At 56.2% G+C, this 15,160-nt stretch overlaps 1 non-coding gene across 1 annotated transcript; it reads right to left on the bottom strand.

The window, feature by feature from the left end:
* Positions 1-250: 250 nt before the first annotated feature.
* On the bottom strand, positions 251-402 carry LOC138659999 (5.8S ribosomal RNA). The gene has a single exon (XR_011317506.1). It is a non-coding gene; the product is annotated as a 5.8S ribosomal RNA (ribosomal RNA).
* Positions 403-15,160: the final 14,758 nt, after the last annotated feature.

Raw genomic sequence — 15,160 nt, 5'->3', positions numbered from 1 at the left:
GGCGGCGGGATCCCACCTCGGCCGGAGCGCCCCGGCCTTCACCTTCATTGCGCCACAGGGTTTCACGTCGCAACGGGGGGAGTGACGATGGTAAACCCCATCAGGTGGGCCCAGGGCAGGTGAGTCTGGCCTTGGGGGGACGTAAGGGATAAAGGAGAAGAGACCATCAGGGCACGGAGCCTCAGGCCTCCCTCGTTGTCACCCTTGCGAGGGGACCCCAGCTGCGCCATGGAGGCGATAGATGGAGGGGCAACCCTCAGACAGGCATAGCCCCGGGAGCACCCCGGGGCCGCAAGGTGCGTTCGAAGTGTCGATGATCAATGTGTCCTGCAATTCACACTTAATTCTCGCAGCTAGCTGCGTTCTTCGACGCGCGCGCCGAGTGATCCACCGTTAAGAGTCGCGCTTTCTGGTTTGGGGACACTCGGAGGCGCCCCCCTTTTCACTCTCGTGTCAGCCGGCCGCAAAAGACTGGGATGCTTTGGAGGGTTGTTTTCAAATCTCGGCCCTGTTGCCCGGGCGCTCGGCCTCCCCGTCCCTCCCTCCAGCGGGGAGGAGAACAAAGGAGGGCTCGAGGCTTCTCAACCTACCGCCCAGACCCACATACCCCGGGGAGGGGTGTGTGAGCGCACAGGAGAATGGTACCCGGGACGGCCTTTCGCGTACGCGGGGGGCTTCTTATTTTTCCTCGGCAGGCAGCGGCAGGGCAACAATCGTCGGCGCGAGGCCGGGCGTCTTTTTCCTGGGCGACGGAGCGAGAGGGGCTCCCCGCACCCTCCCGACGTCGCCCGCCCGCTGTCCTCACGTGCCCTCACCCTGCGGAGCGCCCTGGCGAAGCAGAAAGAGACCTACCACCGCCCCCATCACGTTCGGTACCCTTCGGGGATTTGGCGGGCGGCTGGCCTCCTGATCTGCACCTCATCGGTATTTTTCACTCGCCCATTAAAGATCCTTCCACAGGTTCATCTAGGGAAACCTTGTTACGACTTTTACTGTCTCTAGATAGTCAAGTTCGATCGTCTTCTCGGCTCTCCACCATGGGTCTTGGCCGAACCCGGCGGGGCCGATCCAAGGACCTCACTAAACCATCCAATCGGTAGTAGCGACGGGCAGTGTGTACAAAGGCCAGGGACTTAATCAATCGAGGGAGAGAAGCCAGATAGGAAGCCCCGCAGCGGGAAGGGCACCCGGAGGAAGGGAAATCCTCCTCGTCGTCCGTGCCAGCAGGTGGGCATCCCGGGGCGTCACCTTGCGGAGGAAAAAAAGGAGCCTGAACGGCGAGTGCAGTGCCACTGGGGAGATCGTGCACGCTGTACGGTGCGAGGCGGCCGATGCGGAGGGTGTCTGGAAAAAAAACCCACCTTGCACGGAGAGGGCGAGGTGACTGGCCTCCGGAGGACGCCACGGCTCCCCTGCCTCGTGACCCACCGCTCCCGGGGCGACACACAGAGTCGCTGCTGGGGAGAGGGGCCAGGGCGGTGGGGGGCCTATGCGGCGCCACCATCTGGCTTAGACCCAGCCTCCCGATCGGAGGGCATCCGTTGTAAAAACCACCCCTTGCGCGGGGAGGGCCGTAGGTGACTGGCCTTCGGAGGACGCCACGGCCGCCCTGCCTCGTGACCCACCGCTCCCGGGGCGACACACAGAGTCGCTGCTGGGGAGAGGGGCCAGGGCGGTGGGGGGCCTATGCGGGGCCTCCGTCTGGCTTAGACCTGCCTCCGCCGAGGGGGGTCCTCGACCCACCGGCGGACGGGCGCGAGGAGTGGGAGAGGGGGGCTGGCCGTCGGGGTCCACCGCGGCTCAGGCGCAGAGCCCGCCAGCGACACGGAGGTCGCGCGGGGGGCGCAGTTGGCCTGGCCGTGTCGGCGTCGCCCTCCGGCGTAGTCCCTCGTCCCGGGCCCTTGCCCGTAACCTCAAAGGAAGCCAACCGAGCGGCGTCTCCCCCCAAAGCCATGCCTCCGCTGTTGAGAACAGAAGAAGCCCGGGGAGTCACCTTGCGGAGAAAAAAATAAAAAAAAAAGGAGCCTGAACGGCGAGTGCAGTGCCGCTGGGGAGATCGTGCACGCTGTACGGTGCGAGGCGGCCGATGCGGAGGGTGTCTGGAAAAAAACCCACCTTGCACGGAGAGGGCGAGGTGACTGGCCTCCGGAGGACACCACGGCTCCCCTGCCTCGTGACCCACCGCTCCCGGGGCGACACACAGAGTCGCTGCTGGGGAGAGGGGCCAGGGCGGTGGGGGGCCTATGCGGCGCCACCATCTGGCTTAGACCCGGCCTCCCGATCGGAGGGCATCTGTTGTAAAAACCACCCCTTGCACGGGGAGGGCCGTAGGTGACTGGCCTTCGGAGGACGCCACGGCCACCCTGCCTCGTGACCCACCGCTCCCGGGGCGACACACAGAGTCGCTGCTGGGGAGAGGGGCCAGGGCGGTGGGGGGCCTATGCGGGGCCTCCGTCTGGCTTAGACCTGCCTCGACCCACCGGCGGACGGGCGCGAGGAGTGGGAGAGGGGGGCTGGCCGTCGGGGTCCACCGCGGCTCAGGCGCAGAGCCCGCCAGCGACGCGGAGGTCGCACGGGGGGCGCAGTTGGCCTGGCCGTGTCGGCGTCGCCCTATGGCGTAGTCCCTCGTCCCGGGCTCTTGCCCGTAACCTCAAAGGAGCCCCAACCGAGCGGCGTCTCCCCCCCAAAGCCGTGCCTCCGCTGTTGAGAACAGAAGAAGCCCGGGGCGGCAGTTCGCCGGGTACTCCCCTTCGCCAAAACTCTTTTTGCCCCACTCGTCTCTCCCTTTTCCATCCTCCCTTCTCGCTCTGGGGCGTCCGCTTGGTCTCTCTCTCTCTCTCTCTCTCTCGCTCTCTCCCTCTCGCGCTCCCTTCCGAGCCGCCTCGGAGGACGTCGGACGAGCGGGGAAGGCGACGGCGTTCGGCCGGGCACACCACGCGGTGAGAACCCACTCCGCCTGCCTCCTCACGCGTCTGTCGTCCCCCCACTATCGTAGGGGCTCGGGAAAAGACTGGAGAACGCGGAGCTCGGCGGTGGCGTGGAAGCGCCACCCACCGCCGCCGCTCTCGCCGATGCCCACCGCGGAGGCCGCCCATCGGACGCTGGGTGGGGGTCGGCACGGGCCTCCGCGGGCGAGCTGCGCATCTGGAAGTCAAAGGGCCGCCCTCGGAGAAGATCGTTGTGCTACCCCGCGCGGGGAGCGATTCGGACGACGGGCCCCCACGCCGAGGTGGGTGGGCGCCCCGCCATTCGCCCGCGCGGGTCGTCGGACCCCTGCCGTACCACAGTTCGGGTCAAACTCCCCCTCTGCACGGCAGCCACCGTCCTGCGAACGGGAGGCGACTGCCGGCGTGCACGCCCAAGGATGCGTGCCTGAATCCCGGGGGGTAAAAGAGGAAGGAGACCGCCCGCCTTAGACCGACGCGGGCTCCAAAGCCCGGGCCGAGCGAGCGGCACCACCTCCCCACCCGGGAGCGCTGAGCCAAATCGATCGGAGGAAGAGCCGGTGGGGGGCATGGGGGAGAAACCCCACCCGCTGCCATCCTTCCCCTCGGGGAGACGGGGAAGAAACATGCCCGATAGTCCTGGAGGTACCTCTCCGACACGCTACGGGCGCCCTCGAGACGGAATCCGGGTCACAGTGCGATTCTCTCATAGGTCTCCCCGGTGGCGTGGAAGCGGGAGACATCCGACGCAGAGAAACACCAAGCCTGCTCTGAGGGGACCGAGTCAGGGGGTGCAATCCGCCCTCCTGGAGCCCTCCTCGGGACGAAGACTCCAGATCTGCCTCCCTTCTGACATCCGTCACCCTCGGAGAACCAGAACACGCTTGGGGAGGGTCCGTTCAGGCTCAGGCGACCCGGGAAACGCGTCTCTGACTTGGGGCAGACGACCGGCAAGAGTCCCCCTGGAGCCGCGGAAGCCTGGTGTCGACGCGAGGGCGGACTTCCATGCAAACAGAGGGGTACTCGCCAAACCGCCTACCCGACTTGAGGAACCACGAAAACATCGGAAATCAGTCGGGCCCGAGAGGTACCCCTCTCTCCTATATCCTGCAGCTGGTGTGCAAAAGTGGGTATTTGCATGGCGAAACACCGACCCACACTTTAAGGGAGCGAAGCCGAAAAGTGTCCGACTTCCTGGAGCTGTGCGGCGGATCCGGCGGCCAGAAATTCCTCATTCCGGTTCTATTTTTTTTTTTTTCGATTTTGCGAAATTTGGCGGCCAGGCGGCGTAGCTGGGGCCTGGACTAGCCCGAAACACCTGGAGCCGGCGAGCGGAACGAATTTCCCAACGTTCTGCGGCTCCCGGAAGCCAAAAACGCATCGCCGAAAAATTTCAAAGTCCCAAGGACTCGTTCTTGAAAATCGATCCGGGGGCCATGGAAGTGTCCTCGGTACAGCTTCAGAGCTTTCCCCCCGCCTGGAAGTCTGAAAGTTCTATGTTTGTTCTAAGTGGAAAATCGCGTTTTTTTCAGTGTTCCACCCATCAGACCCAAACTTTGCCCACGCTTAGGTCTCTGTCTCGGGGTGCTTTACAACATATTGACGCCCCTTTAGGGTGGAAGTAGGGGAAAGGGGTCATTTTTCACAAAATCGGAAATTTCTCAAAATATTTCTAAGTGTCAAGGACACTTTTGGAAAATCTTCCCCAGGCTCCTGGAAGCCTCCTCGGTACGCCTACTGCGGTTTCTCCCTGCCTGGAAGTCTGACACTTGTCTGAAATTTTTAGAGTATGAAAATGCGTTTTTTCACCCAAAATTCGACTTTGCGCCCATGACTCGCAAACTTCACCCACATTTGGGCGACTGTCCTGGGGTACCTCACAACATATTGACGCCCCCCTGGCGTGGAAGTAGGGGAAACGTGTCAATTTTCACAAAATCGTGATTTTTTCAAAATATTTCTAAGTGTCAAGGACACTTTTGGATAATCTTCCCCAGGCTCCTGGAAGCCTCCTCGGTACGCCTCCTGCGGTTTCTCCCTGCCTGGAAGTCTGACACTTGTCTGAAATTTTTAGAGTATGAAAATGCGTTTTTTCACCCAAAATTCGACTTTGCGCCCATGACTCGCAAACTTCACCCACATTTGGGCGACTGTCCTGGGGTACCTCACAACATATTGACGCCCCCCTGGCGTGGAAGTAGGGGAAACGTGTCAATTTTCACAAAATCGTGATTTTTTCAAAATATTTCTAAGTGTCAAGGACACTTTTGGATAATCTTCCCCAGGCTCCTGGAAGCCTCCTCGGTACGCCTCCTGCGGTTTCTCCCTGCCTGGAAGTCTGACACTTGTCTGAAATTTTTAGAGTATGAAAATGCGGTTTTTCACCCAAAATTCGACTTTGCGCCCATGACTCGCAAACTTCACCCACATTTGGGCGACTGTCCTGGGGTACCTCACAACATATTGACGCCCCCCTGGCGTGGAAGTAGGGGAAACGTGTCAATTTTCACAAAATCGTGATTTTTTCAAAATATTTCTAAGTGTCAAGGACACTTTTGGATAATCTTCCCCAGGCTCCTGGAAGCCTCCTCGGTACGCCTCCTGCGGTTTCTCCCTGCCTGGAAGTCTGACACTTGTCTGAAATTTTTAGAGTATGAAAATGCGGTTTTTCACCCAAAATTCGACTTTGCGCCCATGACTCGCAAACTTCACCCACATTTGGGCGACTGTCCTGGGGTACCTCACAACATATTGACGCCCCCCTGGCGTGGAAGTAGGGGAAACGTGTCAATTTTCACAAAATCGTGATTTTTTCAAAATATTTCTAAGTGTCAAGGACACTTTTGGATAATCTTCCCCAGGCTCCTGGAAGCCTCCTCGGTACGCCTCCTGCGGTTTCCCCCTGCCTGGAAGTCTGACACTTGTCTGAAATTTTTAGCGCATGAAAACGCGGTTTTTCACCCAAAATTCGACTTTGCGCCCGTGACTCGCAAACTTCACCCACATTTAGGCGACTGTCCTGGGGTACCTCACAACATATTGACGCCCCCCTGGCGTGGAAGTAGGGGAAACGTGTCAATTTTCACAAAATCGTGATTTTCTGAAAATATTTCTAAGTGTCAAGGACACTTTTGGATAATCTTCCCCAGGCTCCTGGAAGCCTCCTCGGTACGCCTCCTGCGGTTTCCCCCTGCCTGGAAGTCTGACACTTGTCTGAAATTTTTAGCGCATGAAAACGCGGTTTTTCACCCAAAATTCGACTTTGCGCCCGTGACTCGCAAACTTCACCCACATTTAGGCGACTGTCCTGGGGTACCTCACAACATATTGACGCCCCCCTGGCGTGGAAGTAGGGGAAACGTGTCAATTTTCACAAAATCGTGATTTTCTGAAAATATTTCTAAGTGTCAAGGACACTTTTGGATAATCTTCCCCAGGCTCCTGGAAGCCTCCTCGGTACGCCTCCTGCGGTTTCCCCCTGCCTGGAAGTCTGACACTTGTCTGAAATTTTTAGCGCATGAAAACGCGGTTTTTCACCCAAAATTCGACTTTGCGCCCGTGACTCGCAAACTTCACCCACATTTAGGCGACTGTCCTGGGGTACCTCACAACATATTGACGCCCCCCTGGCGTGGAAGTAGGGGAAACGTGTCAATTTTCACAAAATCGTGATTTTCTGAAAATATTTCTAAGTGTCAAGGACACTTTTGGAAAATCTTCCCCAGGCTCCTGGAAGCCTCCTCGGTACGCCTCCTGCGGTTTCTCCCTGCCTGGAAGTCTGACACTTGTCTGAAATTTTTAGAGTATGAAAACGCGGTTTTTCACCCAAAATTCGACTTTGCGCCCATGACTCGCAAACTTCACCCACATTTGGGCGACTGTCCTGGGGTACCTCACAACATATTGACGCCCCCCTGGCGTGGAAGTAGGGGAAACGTGTCAATTTTCACAAAATCGTGATTTTTTCAAAATATTTCTAAGTGTCAAGGACACTTTTGGATAATCTTCCCCAGGCTCCTGGAAGCCTCCTCGGTACGCCTCCTGCGGTTTCCCCCTGCCTGGAAGTCTGACACTTGTCTGAAATTTTTAGCGCATGAAAACGCGGTTTTTCACCCAAAATTCGACTTTGCGCCCGTGACTCGCAAACTTCACCCACATTTAGGCGACTGTCCTGGGGTACCTCACAACATATTGACGCCCCCCTGGCGTGGAAGTAGGGGAAACGTGTCAATTTTCACAAAATCGTGATTTTCTGAAAATATTTCTAAGTGTCAAGGACACTTTTGGATAATCTTCCCCAGGCTCCTGGAAGCCTCCTCGGTACGCCTCCTGCGGTTTCCCCCTGCCTGGAAGTCTGACACTTGTCTGAAATTTTTAGCGCATGAAAACGCGGTTTTTCACCCAAAATTCGACTTTGCGCCCGTGACTCGCAAACTTCACCCACATTTAGGCGACTGTCCTGGGGTACCTCACAACATATTGACGCCCCCCTGGCGTGGAAGTAGGGGAAACGTGTCAATTTTTTAACAAAATCGTGATTTTTTCAAAATATTTCTAAGTGTCAAGGACACTTTTGGATAATCTTCCCCAGGCTCCTGGAAGCCTCCTCGGTACGCCTCCTGCGGTTTCTCCCTGCCTGGAAGTCTGACACTTGTCTGAAATTTTTAGAGTATGAAAACGCGGTTTTTCACCCAAAATTCGACTTTGCGCCCATGACCCGCAAACTTCACCCACATTTGGGCGACTGTCCTGGGGTACCTCACAACATATTGACGCCCCCCTGGCGTGGAAGTAGGGGAAACGTGTCAATTTTCACAAAATCGTGATTTTTTCAAAATATTTCTAAGTGTCAAGGACACTTTTGGATAATCTTCCCCAGGCTCCTGGAAGCCTCCTCGGTACGCCTCCTGCGGTTTCCCCCTGCCTGGAAGTCTGACACTTGTCTGAAATTTTTAGCGCATGAAAACGCGGTTTTTCACCCAAAATTCGACTTTGCGCCCATGACCCGCAAACTTCACCCACATTTGGGCGACTGTCCTGGGGTACCTCACAACATATTGACGCCCCCCTGGCGTGGAAGTAGGGGAAACGTGTCAATTTTCACAAAATCGTGATTTTTTTCAAAATATTTCTAAGTGTCAAGGACACTTTTGGAAAATCTTCCCCAGGCTCCTGGAAGCCTCCTCGGTACGCCTCCTGCGGTTTTCCCCCGCCTGGAAGTCTGACATTTTTTACAGTGCGAAAATACGGTTTTTCGCTCAAAATTAAACTTTCCGCCCATGGAACGCACACTGTGCCCCCACCTTGGAGAGTCGCTATGGCGTACTCAGGGTGACTATTAAGCCCACAGACAACCTCCACAGGCCGACTATTAAGCCCCCTCCGTCTTCCGCAGGGCCGACTATTAAGCCCTCCACCGACTTCCGCAGGGCCGACTATTAAGCCCCCCTCCGACTTCCACAGGGCCGACTATTAAGCCCCCCTACGGAGTCCACTCAGCCAGCGACTGAAACGTGGTGAGCGGGGTGTGCGCATCCCGGCCGCGCCCAAAGTGCTTCGCCGCGGTCATGGCTGTCGCCACCGAAAACGGCAAATGTTTGTTTCGGCCAAGCTGCAAGGATACATCTCGGAACACAAAAACCAAACCGGTGGGGACATCCTACAGAGAAACACCGAGCCTGCTCTAGGGGACAGGGACAGAAGGCCGTTCGCCTTCCGAGAGCCCTCACCTGGGTGAGGACCCAAGATGTGCCCTTCTGACAGTGGTTACCTCCAGAGAACCAGGACCCCCGTGGGAAGGGTCCTGCCAAGCTCGGGTCGCCCAGATTCGCCTCTCTCACTCGGGTCACGCGCCCAGCCAACGTCCGCAGAAGACTTCCGATAAACACCGAGCCTGCTCTGGGGGGACAAAGACAGAAGGGCGTCCGCCTTCCGAGAGCCCTCACCTGGGTGAGGACCCAAGATGTGCCCTTCTGACAGTGATTACCTCCAGAGAACCAGGACCCCCGTGGGAAGGGTCCTGCCAAGCTCGGGTCGCCCAGATTCGCCTCTCTCACTCGGGTCACGCGCCCAGCCAACGTCCGCAGAAGACTTCCGATAAACACCGAGCCTGCTCTGGGGGGACAAAGACAGAAGGGCGTCCGCCTTCTGAGAGCCCTCACCTGGGTGAGGACCCAAGATGTGCCCTTCTGACAGTGATTACCTCCAGAGAACCAGGACCCCCCGTGGGAAGGGTCCTGCCAAGCTCGGGTCACCCAGATTCGCCTCTCTCACTCGGGTCACGCGCCCAGCCAACGTCCGCAGAAGACTTCCGATAAACACCGAGCCTGCTCTGGGGGGACAAAGACAGAAGGGCGTCCGCCTTCCGAGAGCCCTCACCTGGGTGAGGACTCAAGATGTGCCCTTCTGACAGTGATTACCTCCAGAGAACCAGGACCCCCGTGGGAAGGGTCCTGCCAAGCTCGGGTCGCCCAGATTCGCCTCTCTCACTCGGGTCACGCGCCCAGCCAACGTCCGCAGAAGACTTCCGATAAACACCGAGCCTGCTCTGGGGGGACAAAGACAGAAGGGCGTCCGCCTTCCAAGAGCCCTCACCTGGGTGAGGACCCAAGATGTGCCCTTCTGACAGTGATTACCTCCAGAGAACCAGGACCCCCATGGGAAGGGTCCTGCCAAGCTCGGGTCGCCCAGATTCGCCTCTCTCACTCGGGTCACGCGCCCAGCCAACATCCGCAGAAGACTTCCGATAAACACCGAGCCTGCTCTGGGGGGACAAAGACAGAAGGGCGTCCGCCTTCCGAGAGCCCTCACCTGGGTGAGGACCCAAGATGTGCCCTTCTGACAGTGATTACCTCCAGAGAACCAGGACCCCCCGTGGGAAGGGTCCTGCCAAGCTCGGGTCACCCAGATTCGCCTCTCTCACTCGGGTCACGCGCCCAGCCAACGTCCGCAGAAGACTTCCGATAAACACCGAGCCTGCTCTGGGGGGACAAAGACAGAAGGGCGTCCGCCTTCCGAGAGCCCTCACCTGGGTGAGGACTCAAGATGTGCCCTTCTGACAGTGATTACCTCCAGAGAACCAGGACCCCCGTGGGAAGGGTCCTGCCAAGCTCGGGTCGCCCAGATTCGCCTCTCTCACTCGGGTCACGCGCCCAGCCAACGTCCGCAGAAGACTTCCGATAAACACCGAGCCTGCTCTGGGGGGACAAAGACAGAAGGGCGTCCGCCTTCCGAGAGCCCTCACCTGGGTGAGGACTCAAGATGTGCCCTTCTGACAGTGATTACCTCCAGAGAACCAGGACCCCCGTGGGAAGGGTCCTGCCAAGCTCGGGTCACCCAGATTCGCCTCTCTCATTCGGGTCACGCGCCCAGCCAATGTCCACAGCGGATTTCCGACAAATTTTCACTGAAAATTCAACTTTGTGCCCATGAACCAGACACTTTACCCACACTTGGGTCTCTATCTTGGGGTACTTTACAACATATTGACGACCCATGAGGTTGAAGTAGGGAAAATGTGAGATTTTTTTTTTTTTACAAAATCGGGATTGTCTCAAAATTTTTCTAAAAATGTCTAAGGAAGTGTCCTTGACATAACACCTGAGATTTTTCCCTTTCTGAATGTATGACACAACAGGATTCGAACCCGAGACGCCAGCTCGGCAAGGCCGCAGCGCTAACAAGTGAGCCACCGTGCTTTGACTGGGATCGATGGATCCAGTTAGTACCCAATCCGTTACAGATATGACTGATCGACAGCCGTGTAGGTGCCACCCCCTGGGGCTGAGTCATCCCCCGTGATGCCGTATAGGCGATTATGGCAGGTGGATCCGGTCAGGTGCCACCCCTGGGGCTGAGTCATCCCCCGTGATGCCGTATAGGTGATTACAGCAGGTGGATCAGGTGAGGGATATATCATCAACCCTACGGATGTTTAGCGACCGTGGAGGTGCCACCCCCTGGGCTGACTCAACCCCCGTGGTGACCTATATCAGAGTACGGCAAAACACATCCGGTTAATTTCAATCACCTCAGCTGGCGTCTTTCACCTGCGTGGCTGACTCGCGCGGAGGAAAATCATTTGCCACAGTTCAAGACACAGAGAAACACGGCACTTTAATAAACTATTACGAGACGCTCTGTTTGACTGCGGGAAACCCTTCGCAATGGAGCGGTGAGTAGAAGACATTTGTCGGCCACGTAGAGACACATGAATGTACCTTGTAGTGGAGTTGTACACTTGCTGGCAAGGTGACCGGTTTTATTGCTTGTGTCTCCCCCGCAGGCACCCACGGACACCACTTACATGCCCCGTGTGCCACAGGGTAACCAAATATATATCCACACATCTGAGAAGGGTATGCCTGAGGTCACACGGTGATTCGGAGATAAAAACCGCCATAGCCTCCGCAAAGTATCAACTTCGCTGTATCGCCAACAAGGGGACAACAATCCAATTCAGTGAGCTCAAGCCCCTCCAATCCTTGGAGGAGACTGTAGCCTTCTTAGAAGGTCGCGGCTTTTTGATAGCAAACAAGCCTAGGTTTGAGTCACAAATCACACCACTGACCTGTGAAGGGCCCGCTCAGGTACCAACTGACAATCCGGAGCTCCGCCCAGGCTCCATGCCAGAGCTAGATTCAGATGTGATGGATGTGCCTTTCCTTTTACGGCCGGGAGACAGTCTGGAGGGAGACCCGTGCCCCCCGCCAGAGCTAGATTCAGATGAGATGGATGTGCCTTTCCTTTTACGGCCAGTAGACAGTCGGGAGGGAGACCCATGCCCCACGCCAAAGCTAGATTCGGATGAGATGGATGTGCCTTTCCTTTTACGGCCGGTAGACAGTCGGGAGGGAGACCCGTGCCCTGAGCCTGACCACACAGGGAGCATTTCTGACCGCATAGGCAATGAGGAGGTCATGGATGGCAGCAATTTAAGTATCCAGAAAAGGGAATGGAAAGACAAAAACCGCACGGCTACCAAGGCCGCCGGATTGTACAAGCGTCACTCATTGAATCACCCCATGTTAAAGGGGTTCCACTCGTACCTAACAGTTACCCATGGGGTCCCAAACTGTCAACAGGAGGTATCAAACGTAGCACGGTTTCTATTTTTTGTGAACCCAAAATCTGTAACTCTGGAGTACCTCGTAAAACCAAACCAGGTTAATAATTTTTTTCAACAACTTGGAAAACTCCATCTATCGAGCCAGACCTCCCTCAAAATGTTGAAGCATATACGGAGATTTACCATGTATCAGATGAGGGCTACCAAACTGAGACTAGAGAATCCTCAACTTTATAAGGCATGCGAAGTGTTCATGAATTTTACAACAGACCTTCAGAAATCATTGTACAAGGGAGCCTGCCGAGAGTCTGTAAGTAAAAGGTACACCGTTCAAAAGAGCCAATATTCAGCGCATTGTTACCAAACCTTGGATGTTGGTTAATTGCCTTTATTTTTCCCCACAGGTACGATCTATTGATGAAGCCATCAAAGTCACCCAAGGACTGCCAGATTATACTGGAGGAGGCAAGGCCAACATTTCTAGCTAGCATCGAGGCTGTGACAGATGGCGGATCAGAAGTAGATCGCCGGGAAGTGGTACTGTACCTCGAGGCCCTTCTGATTCTAAAACATCTCCAAAGACCAGGTGTTGTTCGTAACATGACGGTAAGTCGTCGGGCCCTGTGGGTCAGCGGTATTTGCTGAACCGGTTCAATATTTTTCCACCTTTTTTTTTCACATCGTAGGTTTCAGAGTGGAATGAGAGGATCCATCACACGTACCAAGGAAGACGCAAGACAATTGTGGGTGTGAAGACTCACAAGTGCTCCACCTCTCAGGTAGCAACTTTTGTACTTTCAGAGGAAGAGGAATCGGTAAGCTTTTCTCAAAGCCAGGGAACCCAGGCAACCCCACTCATTGTGGGGAGCAAAACACTCTCTTGTCCCCATGTAAAACCTTTTGGAGGGGTGCCCCCAGACTGGAGAGTAACATATATATATTTTTTTTCTTTTTCAGTGGTTCAATGCGTATGCGGAATATGTCAGACCGGTCTTTACCTTTGGCCGAAAGATTATCACAAACTTTTTCGTGACGTGTACCGGGAAGGTCATAAAAAATCCATCCATGAGACTCAGACGATACCATTCAAGGTAAGGTAGCCACAAGTCAAGTGACCCACAGCCATAAGTAGCAACCGGTACTAACAATGTGCTTTCCTCCGTAGCTACAACCTCCCAAACATCACCAGCCACCTTGTACGGCGGATTTGCGAGACATGGACTTTGTCACAATACACAGATTGCGAAAAGCGCTTGTTTGCACGCTACTTGGCACATACAAACGATGTGGCCGAGAGAGTTTACCGGGAGAAGACCCTGACCGATATGTGCCGTGCCCAAGAGCTAGTGTTCAACGCAGGAAATCATGAGGACGCAAAAATTATGTCGCCAGTAATGGCATCAACCAGTGAATTGGATAACGAGGTGGTAGACCTCACGGAAAGTGATACCGAGTCATCCGATTCTACTGAGGAGTATAGTCTCAAGAATATTCGGCTCATCCCAATCAGGAGAACAAAGCCCTTGTGAATATGTCAATTTTTATCTGACATTAATAAAATTATTCAAATGTACATTCATCTTTGCCTCTTTGACTTGCCTCACTTTTCTCCCACTTTGGGGACCCTTTCGGGGTACTCTGCAACATATTGAAGCCCCTCTTGGGTGGGGGGTAAGGGGAAATGTGATTTTTTTTTTTCTCAGAAAATTGCCCAAAATTTTCCAAGTGTCAAGGACTCTTCCAGAAAAGCTTCCCCAGGCTTCTGGAAGTGTCCTCGGTACACCTCCAGCGGTTTCCCCCTGCCTGGAAGTCTGACACATGTCTGAAATTTTCAAAGTGTGAAAGTATGGTTTTTCACCCAAAATTCAACTTTCCGCCCATGAACCACAGACTTCACCCACACTTAGGTCACTGTCTTGGGGTACACCTCCAGTGCTATGTCACGGTCATCACTGTTGTCACAAAAAATTGACTTTTGTTTAGGCCAAGCAATTTGAGGACGGCACGGCAGCCAGCAGCCCGTACGGTACAGGGGTTGATCAGACCCCCGTACGTCCGGTTGTGGTCTCCGTGCCCCGAAGGGGTTCCCGCTTCTCGCCTGCACCAGGCACGGCAGCCAGCAGACCGTACGGTCCAGGGGTGGGTCAGACTCCCGGACGTACGGTTGTGGTCTCCGTGCCCCGAAGGGGTTCCCACTTCTCGCCTGCACCAGGCACGGCAGCCAGCAGACCGTACGGTCCAGGGGTGGATCAGACCCCCGTACGTCCGGTTGTGGTCTCCATGCCCCGAAGGGGTTCCCGCTTCTCGCCTGCACCAGGAACGGCAGCCAGCAGACCGTACGGTCCAGGGGTGGGTCAGACCCCCGTACGTCCGGTTGTGGTCTCCGTGCCCCGAAGGGGTTCTCGCTTCTCGCCTGCGGCAGGCACAGCAGCCAGCAGACCGTACGGTCCAGGGGTGGGTCAGACCCCCGTACGTCCGGTTGTAGTCTCCGTGCCCCGAAGGGGTTCTCGCTTCTCGCCTGCGGCAGGCACAGCAGCCCGTACGGTCCAGGGGTTGATCAGGCCCCTGTACGTCTGCCCGTGGTCTCCGTGAGTCTTTCGCCCCTATACCCAGGGACCACACCTATGGCCATTTAGCTCAGTTGGTTAGAGCGTGGTGCTAATAACACCAAGGTCGTGGGTTCGATCCCCGTACGGGCCAAGCACATCTACAAACGCCCCTATACCCAGATGACCAATTTGCACATCAGGGTCGCTGCGGACCTCCACCAGAGTTTCCTCTGGCTTCGTCCTGCCCAGGCATAGCTCACCATCTTTCGGGTCCTATCGCGCACTCATGCTCCACCTCCCCGACAGAGGCGGGCCGATGGTGCACCCGCCGTGTCAACCCCCCGGAGCGGGCGGCGGGATCCCACCTCGGCCGGAGCGCCCCGGCCTTCACCTTCATTGCGCCACAGGGTTTCACGTCGCAACGGGGGGAGTGACGATGGTAAACCCCATCAGGTGGGCCCAGGGCAGGTGAGTCTGGCCTTGGGGGGATGTAAGGGATAAAGGAGAAGAGACCATCAGGGCACGGAGCCTCAGGCCTCCCTCGTTGTCACCCTTGCGAGGGGACCCCAGCTGCGCCATGGAGGCGATAGATGGAGGGG

The sequence above is a fragment of the Ranitomeya imitator genome, chromosome 1, assembly GCF_032444005.1.
Source record: "Ranitomeya imitator isolate aRanImi1 chromosome 1, aRanImi1.pri, whole genome shotgun sequence".
Taxonomy (NCBI): Eukaryota; Metazoa; Chordata; class Amphibia; order Anura; family Dendrobatidae; genus Ranitomeya; species Ranitomeya imitator.
Note: the sequence above shows the minus strand (reverse complement) of the source record. Positions and strands in the feature narration are given on the sequence as shown.